Below are 19,611 nucleotides of genomic sequence, written 5' to 3'. Positions count from 1 at the left end.
AGCTGGAACTTTTCCCATATGAGTCTAATGACTTTTTCCTTGAATACTCTACCTCCTTCAGTTCCGCCTTTCTAGACAGCACAACACACTGAGTGTTGATTTATACCAGGATACAGGCTGTTCTTGCCTTTCCTTTGTCCAGATTGTATGAAGGTCACAGTGAACAACAATGTCTCTCATGTACTTGTGCAATATTACAGAAGCCTAGGGCTTCGCTTGGCTTCAGGTTATTATTTGGAGATTTGAATCCTGACTTCTTTAGCTGCTTGATTTATTTTTCGCCTTCTCCTAAATTAAAAATACTACTGGTGCCTTATATATTTCACTGTGTGCTTTCATCAGGTTTTCAAGTTTTATTTGCTTTTTCACATTGCCTCTCCCATGATATCAAGATGAATGTAAATTTCAGTGAGTTTTTTTTAATCATAGTAAATAAATATATTTATATGAAACACAGTTCCTTGTCCATCAGTTTTACTCCTGCCCCTCTCTTTAAGAAATATGGAAGCTCAGGATTAAAAGGGAACTAGAAATCATCAACCACAGGCCCCAATTAATGCTTGAACATCTGGAGTTCTGCTCAACCACGTCCTGTTCTGTGGAACTCAATTCCTCACTAAGCAACACATTCCATTTTCCAAAGTCTCTTATTGTGAAAAGGTCCACCCTTTTATCAAAACTAAAACTGTTACATTCATCCACTGTTTTTTTTTATACATTTTGAATAAACAGAACTTTCTAAATTCTTTTTGCTAGGATATTCCTCAAACACAATTCTTATGCTTCTTTCTTCTATCTGCTCCAAATACTTCTCATGCTCACTGCAAGATCATCATGCAGACCTGCCAGTGGTACAAACTTCCTAATTTGCTCTAGGTTGTCAGCCTTCCTAACACACAAAATCAACAAATGGTACTGCTATGTGCAGAGTAGAATACAATCATATCATCATACAATCATCAGTGTAAATATAGCTTAAAACTAACTTTTTGTTTTGGAAGCCATCTCGTGTTGTAATTTCTTGGCAATTAAAATCTCCAAAGTCAAATTGCTTAACTTTTGTCTTATAGACTCTAAGTATGGTTGTGTACCCCAAAACTAGACCATTACATCTATTTTTATTACTTTTCATTTCATTAGGCTTGGCCTGATCTTTCCTAGAGACTCTCACCAAAGTACCCAATCAAGGCTCAGTGGGAGCTTCGGAAAGACAGCTAAATCAAATTGTGGTGCAGACTGAGAGGACTTTACAAAGGAGCAACTTGTGAAGAAACTGGTCTTTTACTTGTCAAGGGAAAATCTGAGAAAGGAATGAAATGAAAGAAGGAAGAAAATTCTTCCTCAGACTTTAGAGAATGTGTGTTCCTTTGCATATGGCAGAAATAGATCACTATAAGATGCTACAATTTAATTAACTATGTGTTAATTATTGTATAAATCTAATAAACAAATTACATCCTGGTCCTCATAATAGAGATATTTATCAGTCAGCTGAATAATTATTAAATATAAAATCTAAATATTTAGCCATGGAATTTATTATTTCTATCTGTTAAGTAGAAGATATCCCAGGGAATACAAGTTATATAATGTATGTACCATTTAGATAACCCTGCCTGTATGCAAATTTAAGTCTTTGTGTATGCCTAATAACAGTAAAGCAAAAGTAGCATGACCATGTTGCAAATAAAAGAATGAAAATTCTATTTTTATGAGAAGTAGGACAAGGTGGGCATAAACCCAATTATTTTCCTGAGGAAAAAAAAGGAAATTTTATTTAGAATCATTTTCTTGAGTAACATATTATAGAATGTACCAGCCATTCTTCTAGTCATGAGGCAAACAGAATAGACAGTAACTCCTCAGAGGAGAGACACAGAAAAATTAAAGGTAGCTAATGTTGAAAGTGAGAGGGCAAAAATAAACCAGGGAATTTGGACCAAGAAAGCCAGATAGAGGGGATATTAAATAGGATTATAAAATAAATACGTAAATAAATAAATAAATAAATAAATTCATAATATAGGAGTGAGAAGAAATATGTTGGTATTATTTGAAAGAGATGATAGAACAAGTCAAGAAAATATTACAATAGCATTCCAAGGAGAACGAGTTACCAATACAAAAGCTGGAGTGTTCCTGGGGTGTTCAGGAAACCACAAAAAAAGCAATTGTGTATAGAACATGATGAGCAAGAAGCAAAATAAGGATGTCAGAGCTACAATGGTGGTCCCAATCATAGGGCTTTATATGTCTTTGAAAGGACTTTGGCTTTCACTTTGAGTGAGGTGAGAAGGCACTGAAGGGTTTTGACAGAATTGATAGAATTTTACTTATATTTTGAAGAGGTTACTCTAGCAGCTCTATTGAGCTTAGATGGTAGGGGGGATAATGTAAGAATAGAACCAGCAAGAAAAATGAGAATGAGATTGCAAAAATCTATACAAGTAGTAGTGGTCTCTTAAAACAAGGTTAGAGCAATAGAGCTTGTGAGGAGTTGCCAATTCTGAAGCTATTTGGAAGGTAAACATATATTAATACAAATTACACTGGAAAGCTTTTCAGAAAGAGAATAAAATCCATGCAGGTCTTTACTCCCTTAATCTTATCCCAGGTAAAACCCAAAGAAATCAATATATGAAATAGTAGGAACTCAAAAAATATTAGAGTCAGAAATTCAGCTGTATTTTTCTATCAGTGAAGCAATCTTTGATCAAGCTAAGAGAAAACAGTTTGTCTCTACTCTTGTCATATGCATTATTCATAATATGCTAAGTACTATACTAGCGTTATAATTATGTGATGGGCTAAACTAAAGAAACCCCCAAATCTCAAGTAACATAAAAAGAAAGAGAGAAAACAACTTAATGCTTATAAAGTTGCATACACAATTCGTAAATATAAAATTTCAGTGTTGCTCTTCTAGGAGAATCATAACGCTTAAAAACAACCTCTAGGGCAATCCACGTGGCTCAGTGGTTTAGTGGCTCAGTGGTTTAGCACCGCCTTTGGCCCAGGGCGTGATCCTGGAGACCTGGGATCAGTCCTGCGTTGGGCTCCCTGCATGGAGCCTGCTTCCTCCTCTGCCTGTGTCTCTGCCTCTCTCTCTCTCTCTCTCTCTCTGTCTCTCATGAATAAAAAAATAAAATCTTTTTTAAAATAAATAAATAATAAAAACGATCACTGTTTGTTTTTTTTTCTTTCCCTCTTGTTTTTGGTGTAATAAAACATGTCTATGGGAAGTAGAGAAACACTTGCTTTTTGTTGAATGTTGACTGACATGATAAGCTTTATTTATAGGCTAAAATTAAGAGAAAAAAAAAGAAGAGCTTTTTATTGGGACTTTATCAAGATGGAAAGTTTCTGTAAAGCAAAGGAAATAGTCAACAAAACTAAAAGACAACTTACAGAATGGGAGAAGATATTTGCAAATGACATATCAGATAAAGGGCTAATATCCAAGATCTACAAAGAACCTATCGGGACGCCTGGGTAACTCAGCGGCTGAGCATCTGCCTTCGGCTCAGGGCGTGATCCCGTGGTCCCAGGGTTGGAGTCCCGCATATGGCCTCCCTGCATGGAGCCTGCTTCTCCCTCTGCTTCTGTCTCTGCCTCTCTCTGTGTATCTCTCATGAATAAGTAAAATCTTTAAAAAAGAAAGAAAGAAAGAAAGAAAGAAAGAAAGAAAGAAAGAAAGAAAGAAAGAAAGAGGATTTCCCATCTTAAAAAAGAAAAAAAAAGAACCTATCACACTCAACACCCAAAAAACAAATAATCTAGTCAAGAAACGGACAGAAGACAGGAATTAGACATTTCTCCACAGTAGACATATAAAAGGCCAAGAGACACATGAAAAAACGTTCCATGTCACTTGGCATCAGGGAAACACAAATCAAAACCACAATGAGATACCACCTCATAACAGTCAAAGTGACTAAAATTGACAAAACAGAAAACAACAAATGTTGGCAAGGATGCAGAGAAAGGGGAACCCTCTTATACTATTAGTGGAAATGTAAGCTGGTACAGTCACTCTGGAAAACAGTATAGAGATTCCTTAAGAAGTTAAAAATAGAATTACCTCATGATTCAGCAATTGCACTGCCAGGTATTTATCCCAAAGATACAGATGTAGTGATCCGAAGGAGCACCTGCACATAAATGCTCACAGCACTATGTCCACAATAGCCAAACTGTGGAAAGAGCAGAGATGTCCATCAACAGATGAATGGATAAAGAAGTATATATATATATATACATAGAATGGAATATTAGCCATCAGAAAGAATGAATACTTATCACTTACATCAATGTGGATGGAACTTGAGGGGATTATGCTGAGTGAAATAAATCAATCAGAGAAAGATAATTATCATAGGTTTCACTGATATGTGGAATATAAAAAACAGCACAGAGGATCATAGGGGAAGGGAGGGAAAACTGAATGGGAAATCATTAGAGAGGGAGACAAACTATGAGAGACTTAACTATAGGAAACAAACTGAGGATTGCTGGAGGGGAGGTGGGTGGGGGAATGGTGTACTTGGATGGTGGGCATTAAAGAGAGCACTGTGTGTTATAAACAACTGATAAATTATTGAACACTAGATCTGAAACTAATGAGGTACTATATGTTGGCTAATTGAATTTCAATTATTTAAAAAAATTTAAAAAGCAAGAGGAGGTAAACTGAAAAACAATGACATCAAGTTCTGTTTTCCTAGATGTTACAAACATATAGCTTCTGGTAGGCAGCCTTCTCAAATGGCTCCAAGTGATCTTCAGCCATTCAATAGTATGCACATTCTTGTGTAATGCATTCACCTTGAGTGTAAGCTGACCCTAGTGACTTGCTTATAATAAATAGAATATGGCAAAATTGATGTGATGTTACTTCTGTGATTATGTTACAAAAGATTGTGACTTCCGTTTTGTTAGCATTCCTTCTTGATGATGCTTTTCCTTCTCCTCTCACTAACTGCTGGTATGGTATAAGATGCTATATGGCAAAGCCCACATCATAAGAACTGGGGTAGGCATCTAGCCAAGAGTTCATGAGAAACCGAGGCCTCAGCCCAACAGCCATGAAAGACTGAATGCTCCAATGCCCATTGACTAAGATCCTTCACAGAAAAGCCTCAAGATGACTATATCCTTATGATATTTTCAGAGCCAGAAGACCCAGTCAAAAAGTATGTCAATTCCTGATCCAAGAATCTGTGAGATAATTGTGAGGTAAAGAATGAGTATATTTTAAGATGCTGAGTTTAAAGCTCAGCGTGATAGACAACTAATACATACTTATTTTAGTCTATGAGTTTAATTAGGAGAACTTTCAACACAATAGTAAAGAAATATTTTTAAGTAGATCACCTATGAATTTACTGTCCTGGCTCTAAGTGTTATTCTTTTTTTTTTTTTTTTTTTTTTACATCTAGATGTTATTCATAAGAGATAATGGTCAACTATAAAGGGTGTAGTGGCGAAAATAGGCTTTTGAGAATAATAAAGTTGAGGTAATGGTTCTGCCCTAACAGGAGCGTATTCAATAACTGAAATGTCAGTCACAGTCTTCTGTCTTGCTTGATACCTGTAACTTGTAGTAAGTATGGCAAGTATGAATTTATTAAGATTCTGCACTGTTAATATGTTTCATGATCCCAAGACTCATTAAAGTCAGAGAAGTATCTTATACTTTCTTGAATTCAAGGGATGGAAAGAAGTTTTTTTGTTTGATATTCCTTTTACCACCTCAATTTTCAACTGTCAACTGCTAAAATTCAACTGGTCATTTGCTTAAATTTACTTGAAGAGTATCATTCTAAGAGATACTTTGTTTATGGCAGCTAAAATATCTTTTCTGTATTATATCTTAAAGTAAGCCAAGGGATATATCATAAGGGAAATTTAATATAAGTACTAAGTAAACATATTAATAACATACACTAAGAGGAGCCTGCCCATCCTTAGTTGTACCCAATGTCAGAATTATAAAGATTAGTTTCTCTGAAGGATTTGCTACTATATTCAGTGAAATAATCTTGCTTTATACACAATTCCTTTAAACAGTAAGTTCTTGTATTCATCTAAAATAGAAAGCTTTCTCAACACAACCGGCTAGCACCCATTAACAGTGGAAAATGGGAAAACTACTAGTTCTTTCCCATGCTTGTTTTTCAAAGTCTTTCATGAAACATTATTCGGTTGAAATTCATTCTCCAACATTCGCCCTCACAGCTACAATTTTTCAAAATGTAGAAGACTTTATGCTACAGATCATAGATTATTTAGAAAACTGCTGCTGCCACTTATTAGCAATGTGATCTTAGGGGAGTAAACTGATACTTCTGAACTTTAATTTTCTTATCTCTAAAATAGGGGTCATAAACTATAGCACATATGGTTTAATTTTTTTCATAATCATGTAAGATAAGAAAAATAAGATTGAAACTCAAATTTTAACTTAAAAGCATGAAAGTATTAGTGTTAGATAGTGTATCACACTACCGTGTAGGGAGAATGGAGATATCAATATTTTCTTTCAAACTTGTATGCTCTTCATATGAAAAAAGATATTATTGGGATGCCTGAGTGGCTTAGAGGTTGAGCGCCTGCCTTCAGCCCAGGGTGTGTTCCTGGAGTCCTGAGATCGAGTCCCACAACAGGCTCCCTGCATGGAACCTGTTTCTCTCTCTGCCTATGTCTCTGCCTCTCTCTCTGTGTCTCTCATGAATAAAAATAAATTTAAAAAAATTTTTTAAAGATATTATAATCAGTCTGCATTAGAGTTAGTAGTAATGATTATAAAATTTACCTTCTGCTCATATGCTATTAAAACACAACATAGAAAAAAAAATAAAATAAAACACAACATAGAAATAAAACTAGCAATATCAAGGACTATAAGTTTATGTCCCCTACAAATGAAGAGTTAACAGTAAGTAGTCCAGATAAGTTGAAATAAAATAGCATCTTGTGTTCTTTGTATTCATGCCTTTAAATTCAATCTCAAAAGAAATCACATGAAATAGAAATATTTGCAGCTTTCTCATGAAGGTCACTACTAAACCCTGAGCCCTGGGTTAGCTCTTGCCATACACCTTACAGAGAAGTTTTCTCTGCATTTTATCACCTTTCACTAGACACAAAAAGACCAGTCAAGCATATTCATATTAGGGAGGAAAGACCTCTAAGATTCTTATATTCTGCTTTTTAGATCATCAAGAAGAGGTAGACATGATTAAAGATTGAATTTGCTTAAGAATAGTAGCTAAGTAAAAATGACTCCAAAATGAATCAATCAAGGGTCAGTTTCTGTCACTGTAGGCTCACTGGAAATATTAAACCCATCATTTACTGCAAATAGTGTAAATCAGGGCCTTCCAGATTGTATACTAGTCTTCTCAAAAATATTTTCTAAAATGTAGTGTCCTTTATTTTCTCAGTAAGAGGGCCATAAAGATTAAAAAAAAAATTTGAAAAGAGACACCTTAGGTACAATATTTTGCCTTCAAATATTTAGATTTTATTTTTTATATATGTACAAGAAACTTATGGTTAGAGCTGCCAGAGTCAAGGCATTTCTATTTCACTCTCCTCTGAAATCTATCCAAACTAGAAAATGCATGAAGCTCAAGGAGGATTTCTCTATCTTCAGTGAAAGTATGAAAAGCCAACTCAACTTCAAACTGTAATCTATAAATAAGCTACCAAGAACAACTGATATTGGGACCAATTTGTGGCATGATGCCTAGACTTGAAGTCTCTGTGTCTGTGTCTTTATCTATATCTGCATTTGCATTTCTATATGTTAATATACTGAAACCAGATAGCACAGATATGCTATTACCTAAACAGCTGATGATCAATTACTGTTTTGAGATATTAAGTTTAAGGAGTTAGATGGCTTATGGGAACCATGTGGGCCTTATTCCACACTGTAGAGTGGCAGAGACTAAGGCCAAACAAGGAACAGACAAAATCACAAGTACAGGTCTATAAATGGGAGGTAGTGAAAGGAACAATTTGTCACAACAGCCAATCATGATCCACCAAAGAAACTTGTAAAAATATAAGACCATCAAAAGCAAAAATTTGTGAGAGAATGACTCAGTCTGGCCTAAGTTTACTTCCTTTTCACCCCAAATACTCAGAGCACTGAGTGGATTATGGTACATACATATGTTCAGCAAAATGGGGTAAGAAAATTTCCTGAGAAATATTTCTTTCCCATCTTATTTTTCAGGAAAGAGCTGATCCTGACAGTATGGACCTCACTAAAAAGTAATCAAAACCAGCAGAAATTTGCACACACAATGGTTAAAGATAGCATAATGTAAAATGCACAAAGTAATAGAGCAAATGAAAAGCAAGCAAAAGTCACTATTAGATAGGGAGAAAATTTCAAAAAATCTTTGTGTAAATACTATCAAAAAATATTTTTAAAACATGGCCCAAGACAAAACATCAAAGAGCAAACAATTAAAAATTAATAAGACAAAAGAAAATAAAAAGTAAGCTAAGGCAAGGCAAGGAAACATAATAAAAAATAGAATTAAAAAACAAGCATGGAAGTAAACTGCAAGAATTAGAACACTAAAAACAGAAGCTTAGGAAAAACACATAGAAAAAAGAGTTGAGAAAGTTGAGCCAGGTAAACGTGGATTCACAAATCCAATGAGAAGCCAGGACCTTTCACACATCTTGGCCTTAAGTAAGACCCCTGGGACAGCCCAGGTTCTGACAAAGTTTCAAGTGTGGCTGAGAATGAGATTACGAACGACAGTGCAAGGTCGAAGCTCTAAGTGAAAGGTGATATAATGAGATTTAAGGATGCTACATCCAAAAACTAAATCATATAAAGTTCCTCAATTCTTAGAGCTGATACAATTTTTTCATTTGTTTCCCAAGCTGTTGGGCAAGGAAGAACCTTCAACTTGTACCAATTTATTTTCTCATCATCTCTTCTGATGTAGATTTTTCTTTTCTCAGTTTTAAACAGTCTCTATCAGTAAAATGCTGACCCTTTCACTTTGCTCTTAATGCCATCATGCTCATACAAGATGCTATTTTGCTATATGACAGAGCTTGCCGTATATCTTCATGGAGGCAGAACAGAGAGCCTCACACTCACATAGGAATCCCTTTACTGCTCTCTGAGTCTTGGTTCTCTTCAGTGATAGCTGTGCTGTCTTTCTGGTTAATTCTTGCCCTAAAGCAGTGATATCGCACACAGCCCAACTGTGACGTGGTCAAAATTGTGGCCAATACCAATTACAGACTCAAGAAAGAAGGTCTCTGCCTTTGGGTTCTACAATTTTAAAAGTTCCATGCTAGCCTTATTCTAACAGTGTCTCTTACCTCTGAGCCGACTGAGAATGACAACCTGGAGTACATGAGCTCATCTTCTATAAGACAGACCAAGCTCTTTTTATCCAGATATTTCTTGTCCAAATGGTTCCTCAGGCCATTTCTAAGCTGGGCATGAGCCATTCTCCTGGTCCATTCTTCTAAGAGTAGTCTATACCACTTGTGTATGGACCTGAGACAGACTTTAAAGTGACCCCATGACCAATGTAATTTTTGTAATTCTCAACCTTCTCCCCTTGAGTGTAAGCAGAACCTGTGAGTGCTTCTAAAAAAAAAAAATTGTATGTAACAAAGGTGATGGGATGTCACTCCAGTGATTACATATTATATGGCAAAAGCAATGGTATGTTATACTGCATAGGTATACACCTAATATAGGATCATGTTATATAAGACTCGATCTTGGTAGGCATCTCATGATAAAGTCTTTCCTTCTTGTTGCCTTTGAAGAAGCAAACCACGAATGCTACCTCTTTAGCGAAATGAATTCTGCTGATATGCTAAAGGAACATGTAATCAGATCCTTCTCAAGTTAAGTCTCCAAATGAGAATGTTGCTATGCTGTCACCTTAAATGCAACCATGTATGATCTATGCAGAATAGCTAGTTAAGCTATGCCTTGACTCCTAATCCAAAGAAACTATAATATGATAAGTATGAGTATTTTGAGCCACAAAGTTTGTGCTACATAGAAAACTAATACAGTACTCCAAGGATGGTCTTAAAGGAGGGTGGTTAGGAGGACTGAATATAATTTGAGTATGTGGGCTGAATGCCCTCAAGCATTATAGGAGGCCCTGGGCAGAATATGAAGGAGTTAGGATGATGGACAGGAGAGAGGCAGGGTGGGCTGGCCTCTACACTGCTTTGGTCTGATATAGAACTCCAAGGAGTGCTACAATTGTAAACCTAAATATTACCTTCTTGGTTGTGGTGAAAGTAGAACAATAGAACACATTTCATCTAATGATATGTTAACATTAGTTATAGCTTTTAAATATGGGGACTATGATATGTGGATCTCTATTTGTACTTGTGTGCTGGGCCATCCCTGCTAACTCAGCCCTATTTTAGCAATGAAAGGCTTAGATTTCTTAGGTCCAATTGTAGCATCTTTATATTATACATGAAGTAATCTGCCCTGCTGCCTTTGGCCAAAGTCCTTCCAAATGGTAGGGAGACCTAGCCAATCTGCCTACCCATGCATAGCTTGATAAAATCACATGCTGCAGATAAGGTAGGAATTTCTGAGTACCTTAAACATCCAAGGGGAGACAACAAAATTAAATGAAGATTTTTTTCTCTCTTTTTAACAGGAATAATTAGTATTTTACTGTCATGCTACGTCTACAATTTGGTATGGAAAATGGGAGGAGGTAGGTTTTCTTCTAAGAGCCTTCAAAAGTCTGTTAGGCAAAAAGTCCCCCTTTGCTTTAGGTTTTCTCGTCAACCAAACTAACCTGGTTTCTCCCCCTATATTTTAGTTCAGAAAGTGGAGGTTAGCACATATTGATATGCGCACGCACACACACACACACACACGCACACTCAACTCCATTCCTTTTTACACATTATCTCTAGGGAGAAGAGTTGGGCTTTCCAATATCTGTATATGATGTTATATGTCATTCAAGCCTATAGTAAAGTAGTATGTCCTTGCTTGATAGGATTGATTTTTGAATGGTACATCTATTATGATCAAAAAGTCACCTGTAAGACAAAGTTGAAAAATGACCTCTTTGTTGTAGGAGGGATTTTCCAATCCTGGAGCTATAAAACTTATAGCTAAACTTTGAAGATAAAAAGCTAGAAGGGTACACAAAAGAAAAACTGACTTAATATCACCCAAATAAAACAATATAATCAAAATATTTTCCTGTTAGTTTAACAGAAAACTATTGTAAATGTAAGTTTATATGCTGAGTGTAGTATTGCAAGATACAATCATTATAACTCACAATCTTAGCTAGCATTCCACCAAAATGTTACAGTTTTGAAAGTGAACAGATAAATAACTTTAGAAATGCCACACTAAATTGCCAAGGAAGCAAAGACATCCTGGGGCTATGTGCACAACAGTAACAATAAAACATGTCTAGCTATTGCAAAAAGAAAAGTGTGTGTGTGTATATATATATATATATATATATATATATATATATACAGTGTATAAAAAAGTGTATATATTATATATATATATATATATATATATATATTACACTGAGTGGTCTAAATGGTAACAAAAGAAACACCTGGCAATGCCATGAGATTTAACTGAAGGTGGGAGGTGAGGTGGTGAGGAGCATCCAAAACTATTGTGGATTATTCTCTTCTTCACCTTTTACCAATAGTGTCAGGCAAGATAGTGGGGGAAGAAAAAGAAAAAGGCTGAGACATAGGTGAGTGGAAGGAGGTCATTTGTATCTGCAGCTAGAAATCTGGTTTTGAACCTAAAGTGTGTTTACTTCAAAGACCAAAGAAATCTAGCCATACATAAAGGCCTGAGGCAATGCCTATTTGTTAACAGAGCTTGCCTGTGGGAGAGTCTATATGCCTCCTTGGACAGAACTTCTTTTAAGGTGGAAGAGAATCAAACACATAGGCTGTATCAAACAATGCTCAAGATATGTAGGACTCTCTGTATTTGCCAATTACAAAAAGAAACCCCAAGTGCTCTTGCCAAGTGATTTCTGGAGGGAATTTGGGTAGTTGCCAAAGAGAGACTATAAGAACCAAAAGAAGAATCAGTATCTTCTCAGTTCTACAGAGAATACTGTGTGCATAGCTTTGCTATGCTAAGGGCTCCAGAGAAACGGCCGTACTCCAAGAGAAGAGGAATGTCCCAGAGTTGTGTCTGGGAGCAACTGAGGTTCTTACCAGAAAGGGAGAGTAGGGAAGTCGAGTGACCTAATTGTGAGCAATGGAGGAAATGTCCAAATGCCTCATTCAGCTTTTCTGGGAGCACATTTAATGGCTGCAGGCTCCAGGTTTATAGAGGATAGTGGCTTACTTCCTTGTGGACACAACTAAGAAGTCATATATGGACCTCAAAAGATATGTAGAAGAGATGTAAAGAGAACCAAAAGCTGAAAGTCAGGCTGAAGCAAAACTCCATAAAATAAGGAACATGAATTGTAATGCATCCATCCGTATTTGTACACCCAAGATTAATTTGTCCCAGGAGCATGGGCTAAAAAATCCTTCAGATCTCCCATTTGTTAGAATTTCATGTATAGCACAATACCATGTGCATAAAGAGATTGCATATGTATATGTTTGTCTATGCATAAAATATCTCTGGAAAAAGACACAAGTACTGATAACAGGGACTTCCTCTGGGGAACTGGGAGGTGATGTGAGAAGGGGAAGTAGACTTATTTTTAACTTTTCACGTATGACTTTTGAACATTTTTAACATGCACTTATTTCTTTTTCATAAAACTCCATACAATCTAATTATAAATAGAACAAAACAAGTTTTAGTGTTTTAAAACCCCCTTTTTTTTCAACAGATAAAAAGACCCAAAATATAATGTCAATAAATGAGAGCAGCCAATTCCAAGTTTTTAAATAGTATAGAGGCCAGCATGTGGGTAAATCTATAGTTCAGAACAGACAACAATAAGATTGTAAAGATTCCAAAAGTCTTATAGGTCAAAATCCATTTTTCCCATTAGGTTTCAGGAATCACCATTTAAAAAATGTTTTGATTTGGCCATGAGAAAATTTCTTAATGCCTTATTTTTCTTTTCTTCTACCTGCCAGGAAACTCATATGGACAATGCTAAATTATAGTTTCTGGCAGTTATTTCTCATTTCCTTTCTACCAGTTCCTATCTGTATTTATCTTTATGTTTGTACAGCTATTTTACATAGTGGTTTTTATTAACAACCCAAATACGTCTTGGCAGTAGAAGTGCTTAAAAAATCAAGCCTCCCCCCCAAAACATGAGAAGAAAAACCAAGTAAAATAATGAATTGAACAACCAATACTTAGACAATATATTAAAAAATTCTCAGGTACAATTATGTGTGTGAAACTTTCTGGCGTGCAATATAGCAATGCATATCAATTCTCTTTTTAAAAAGATATATACTCATCTGAAATTCAACTTCAGTCACTAGAGAAAACTTGCTGTGAAAGGCATTATTGATCAGTCTTTCTGGGCAGGATAAACAACAGGCATATCTAGAACACAAATTCATAGCTGGATTACCTTAGAAGTTTGTTTACCCTGGAAGTTCTAAATCAGCCTTCAAGAATTCTTGAGAGACACTGAACCAGGCTCAATATTCGAGCAGCATGAGACTAGGATGCTCATACTGGGGCTGTCCACGGCCCAACCTTCCCGGTTTCATGTGATCTTATGTGGTTCACAGATGAGAGTGCTTTTGACTCCTCCTTTTCCTCCAGGGACATTTGGTAATTCTAGATACATTTTTGGTTATCACAACTGGGGAGGAGGGTGCTATTGACAATTTATTGGGAAGAGGTGAGGATTGCCACTGATCAACCTATAATTCACAGGACGATCTCCCACAACAAAGGATGATCTGTTCCAAATTCCCAGTAGTACCCAGACTGAGAAATTCTAGTCTAAATGTACTTCTTTCTTCAGTTTTGCTGCTTTTCTTGAGGCAGTGCCAGACAGTTGGGCACAACTTCTCTTTGCCTCACTTGAAAATAAAGAAAAAGCAGTAGGTCAAGAAGGGAAAAGATTCTTTTATTTTCTATGTTCTTGGCCACAATGCCACTATATCTATACTCAGAGATATTTTCATACCTGAGGAGAAGGTATTAAAATGGGGGGGGGGGGGAGTTGGGTTTTTGTTTAGTTTGTTTTTTGTTTTGTTTTTTTTTTACATTTCATCCCTCTGAATTCCTCCTTTAGGGCAAGAATCAACAAATCATTTGCTTGAGTAAAATGCAGGGAGATAAGGAAATAGATTAATAATTATTGTTAAGCAAAATGTTTTATCACCCCTCTTATATTTTAGAAGTGCTAAAAGCATTTGAGTGAGAGAAAGTATGGAGCATCTGATTTCATCTGGCATATGAAGAGGTTAAAAATGTAAAAACAGAATAAATGTAGGACAAAGATATTAGCCTGGGGACAGGTGGAGGTGACCATGAAGTCTTTCAATAGAATTTAGAAAACCCAAAATCTGGATAATTAAACCCATGGATTTTTTGCAAACCAAAGTTTTGCTTTAGTTAATCATCCTTATTCAGATGTTTTTTTTTTTCTTAATTAGAGGAGGGCTAGTATTGAAAGTAATGTTTTTTCCTGCTTTATACTTTCCTAGAGTTAAGGATGGAATTATGTTAGGAATAATAAAAAAGTAAATATATGGTCTAAGGCAAATCCCATATTTTTAAAGCAGTCTCTAAATAATTGGACATTAGAAATATACATTATCTGTTTCCAAAGACCAGGTAAAAATAGATATGAAACAGAACATGAACAGATGTTGAAATTCTAAAATATTAGCAGTACACATTCATCTAATTCATCTCTTTTAAAATTTAACTTAAAATGATAGACAAATATTTAAGAGCACTTTGACATTTGCTTTTTCATATAATATACATTTTATTACAGGTAATGATAATCTTTTATGCTACTTGATGTAATTGATGAATTGATGTAATGCTGTCGTTGATATAATGAAGGATAAATTCTTGAAGGGTAGCAGAATATGCCACCCTAAATATGCTTTTTTGACATAGGACTATTTTGAGCTGATTATTTTGAGAAACAGCAGAAATCAGAGAAGCTCTGAAAACAGAAGCTATTAAGCTGGTGACTTAGAGCAGCCCAAAGGATTACTCATTTTTCTCTGGATACCTCCCAAGTATACATGAGGTATATATGTTAATAAATATATGTTTTTCTTTTGTTAATCTTTTACAAGAATCTTAGCTAAGAAGTCAGAAGAGTAGAGGGAAAACAAAAATAAGGAAACAACACACTGCAATTGATTGATTTTAACATTTTCTGCTCCTAAGGAAGACTGTAAAAAAAAAAAAAATATATATATATATATATATATATATATATATATATTCTAGATACAGATACAGAGATGGTCATTAATGTAAAAAGACAAAGGAAAGAATAATTATAGTATTTATAAATATCTTATTGTAACTTCCTTTATCTCAATTACATAGATAGTAGATTTGCAAAGTGGGTTAATCAGTTGGACCTAGAATCATTGCTTCCCAGAAAATCATGACTACTACAATTATGTATTCAAGTTCTTCCTCTTCTATGTCCTAATCCCCTCACAACCCAAAAAGGGGTGAAGGGGTTTGCTTTCTTTTAAGAGAAGACTTTCAAGGCAACTGTGTAGAGATAAGTTTCCTATATTCACATATTTTTTTCTGATACCATAGTATGGGAATATAATAAAAATCTAATCTCAATTTTCATTTTGGGAGTAGTGTTTTACTCCTGTTTTTTGCCATAGACTCGTAAATGCCCTTTTAAATCTTTCTACTTATTAGAAAGTACTTACTACTTCTGTCTACTTCTTCTTACTACTTTTTCAATGGAGTTTCTCAGAGATGGATCCTAAACTCTCATCCCTTTTTAAGTACCATATTTTCTCTAGAAGAGCTCTATACTTATTAACATCCAAATGTGCACAGCTTTCAAATTAGATATCAATTTCATTAAGATGTATATTTCCAACTACATAGTTCCTAATACTTGTGCTTGCAATTCATCAGATTACTTCCAGATGGTAGTGAGGCTGTTGGTTTGCATAGATTGTGGGTAGAGTATTCCCTCTCCATAATGAAATGCGTCAGCAATTTAAACAAAATTCAGGAAATACATTTTTATAATTCTAATAACCTTTAGTTTCTATAAGAAGTAATAAAAGAAATACTCATAGAAGAAAGACTAGAGAAGTTGAACCATGTAGGAACTTTTAACAACGCTTACCCCTAACTAACTTAATGACTTCAAAGGTAAGTAGTAGACATTTCTTTCTGCTATCAGTAAATTTAGTGACTTGCAAGAAGCTTTAGGTATTAAATTCAACACAAAGCTAGAAGCAAAATATTTTTCCAGCTCTTATATTTGCCAGTTTAGTTTTCCTAAGGACTTTTCATTTCTATATTGAAAAGAAAAAAATGTCTTGTGCTATTGTTGCATGCCACTTCTAAATAGCACAGATCTAACAGAATAATGATGGATTTGCTCCGTAAAGAATTCTAAAACATTGATAGTAAGGAGAATCCAATAGGCCAAAATGGAACTGATTCTCTCCCATCTCCATGCTTTTGGCTACATCTTCCCTTCTTCCTACTTGAATTTAGGTTTGTAGTATTATTGAGACACATGACATAATGAAAAAAACTATCTGAATCAGAAGCACTAGGTTTTCTTCAAAGCCAGAAAAACATTGTCCCAATTTTTGCACTAGGTTTTCTTCAAAGCCAGAAAAACATTGTCCCAATTTTTGCTACATATACCATGAGATCTGATATTAGGCCTGTCTGATTTACTGGTGACTGTTCACAGCATTATGACCACATCCCCTAGCATCTAGTACAGTAAATAACAGCGAGTGTGTGCTTATAAATATTGCTTACTAATTAAATGATTAAACTTTATAAAATTTACTTGTCATCCCTATGCAACAGTTTCTTCAGTTGTAAAGAGGGGGAAAAATCTAACTCGAGTTAATATGAAGATCAAAGGAGATAATGCATGTTTTTATGGTTTTGGTTTGTTTCAGAGAAAGTATGCATAAGAGCCAGTTGGGGGTGGGGTGGCCAGAGGGAGACAGAGAGAGAATCTTAAGCAGGCTCCACACCCAGTGCAGAGCCCATCATGGGGCTTGATCTCATGACCCTGAGATCAGAACCTAAGCCGAAATCAAGAATGAGATGATTAGCCAACTGAGCCACCCAGGCACCCATGTTTTAATGGTTTTTAAACTCTCAAGTATTATGCCAAATTAGTTGAAGTTATTCTTACTATTTATGAAAGCAGCTAGATTCAACATCATCATCATCATGCTAGAGCTAAATGCTTTGTAACTAATTACACTTTGTTTTCTGTCCTCCATCCTTCCCTGGCACATCCTAAGCATGAATAAATTCAGCCACCAAGGGCTGTGTCTGCTGCTGCAAACAAAGAAAATTAGACAACTCAGTTGATGAGTGTCCTGGTTTCTGACCATATCTGATATACCACATAGGATAGGCTAGGTCAGACTACAGTAAGAAACAGCCACAAAAGTTTATAAGTTTATATAGCTTAAAGCAAAGAGTATACTACTCCTTCACACTACAGTTTATGGTGTGTGTAAACTGGGGATTCTCCTCCATGACAAACTTGTGACCCAGCATGACAAAGCAGCCACTGTTTGAATTATTTGTTAATTATTGTGACAGAGGAAAAGAGTTCTGGAAGATTTTCCACTGGCAACTAAATCTTCCTTCTAGCAGTAACACTTGGCCCTTATGTTAATCAATTCATTGGCTGGAAATGGTTATATGGGGGACAAAAGATGAAAGGTGGCTATGAGCTCAGAGGCTGAAGAGCTGGAAACATAAGATGAACCATTAATGGCTACAACACCTGGATCCTCAAAGAGTGCCCCAAATCCTACCTGTCCCAATCTTTTCCCTTTTTACTTTTTGCAACAGCCATCTGCAACCTTCTTTTTCCTTCAAATTTCCTACTAATCATTCTCTAGTCTCTAAAGGTGTTCTTTCCACCTACATCATGGAGAAATGGAAGTTATGAGCCACTCTGGCATGGTAAGCTCTGTGAGTACAGGGATGACCATGGTATCCTTTGTAGTTACATTCTTTCTGCCTAACATAGTGCCAACACATAAAAGTAACCATTACACAAATTGTTCCCTACATCAAGTGTTTCCTACTGATATATGTAGTATGCTAAAAAATAGCCCCACTATAATGTCTGGAATTTGCGTTACCACATATGAGGGCCAAAAAAAAAAAAAAAAAAGAATGTGACTCAAAATCTTGACTTAGGAAGATTATCCTGAGTTATTTGGCTGGTCCCTAAATGCAATATAGGTAACTTTATATTAAGGAGGCAAAATGAGATTTCACCCACAGAGAAGACCATGTGAAATGGAGCCTGAGAGACCTGAAGAGCCTGGCCTTGAAAATTGGAGCATGGTAGCCAGGAGCCACCAGAAGCCAGAAAAAGCAGGGATGGATCATTCTCTAGAGCCTCTGAAATAATTATGGCTATTCTGATACCTTGATTTTGGCCTAGTGACACTTTGGCATCTAAAAGTGAGAAGAAATATCATTAAGTTTGTGGTCATTTGTCATAAGACACTAATATGTATCAGAATTATGTAGGGTTTTATTTTTCTAGAATGTGTGCATTGGGCAAAATATATTGCTATATTTAAAAATGCTTAATATAGAAACTAAAAAATTACTTGTGATTTTTATTAACATGTATTTGCTACATTTCATGAAGTTATAGTACTTGCAGTATTGTTTTACTTCCTTGAAATGAGTTGTGTTAGGGTGGAGTTTTCAAAACATTGAAATTATATTCAGCATATAGCTGTCTCTCAGATTTGGATAGTTTAAAACATATTCATTATACTTGCTACAGTTTGTGGAGGTAAAATCCCATATGGTTAAATTTTAGTAGTTGCGGTAGCAATGAGGCTTACCAAAATTATGTGTTTGTTTATTGGGTTTGCTGCCATCTCTCCATTCTTTTCTTCTCTTTTTACACATTAATAATGTGCTATATTTATTTTGCTTCTCCATCAGTTCCTAATTCACTTTTCTTCAAAATATCTAAAATCTAATAGCCCTTACCTATAAATATTGGCATTGCTGCTATAGAAATTCAATCCCTTGAAAATATAAGGAATGAAGGCAGCTCTACAAAAATCTTTGAGTTGCTCTTTAGAACTCAGGCTAAAGTATAGAACTATCTATTCCAGATATGAAAGCAAATGGGGCTTTCACTTGAAAATGACAAACTGCAAAGTCCTTTTTTTTTTTTTTTTATTTATTTGAGAGAGAGAGAGAGAGAGCACAGAGCTGGGGAGGGGGGTGGGCAGAGGGACAGGAAGAAGCAGACTCCCCACTGAACAGGGAGCCCATTACAGGGCTCTATTATAGGACCTTGGAAACATGACTTGACCCAAGGACAGACACTTTAACTGATTGAGCCACCCAGGTGCCCCCAAAGTATGAAGTCTACATAAAAGCTAGAA

The 19,611-nt window shown here is 35.6% G+C and overlaps 1 long non-coding RNA gene across 1 annotated transcript in view; it reads right to left on the bottom strand.

Moving 5' to 3' along the window:
* Window positions 1-19,611, bottom strand: part of LOC129502332 (uncharacterized) — a 219,717-nt gene that overhangs the window by 130,470 nt on the left and 69,636 nt on the right. The window contains exon 2 of the long non-coding RNA XR_008662944.1: window positions 4,082-4,193. This is a non-coding gene — a long non-coding RNA (uncharacterized LOC129502332). The remainder of the gene's footprint in view (window positions 1-4,081; window positions 4,194-19,611) is intronic.

Source organism: Nyctereutes procyonoides, unplaced genomic scaffold (assembly GCF_905146905.1).
Source record: "Nyctereutes procyonoides isolate TBG_1078 unplaced genomic scaffold, NYPRO_anot_genome, whole genome shotgun sequence".
NCBI classification, from domain to species: domain Eukaryota; kingdom Metazoa; phylum Chordata; class Mammalia; order Carnivora; family Canidae; genus Nyctereutes; species Nyctereutes procyonoides.
This window is presented reverse-complemented; position numbering and strand designations above follow the sequence as displayed.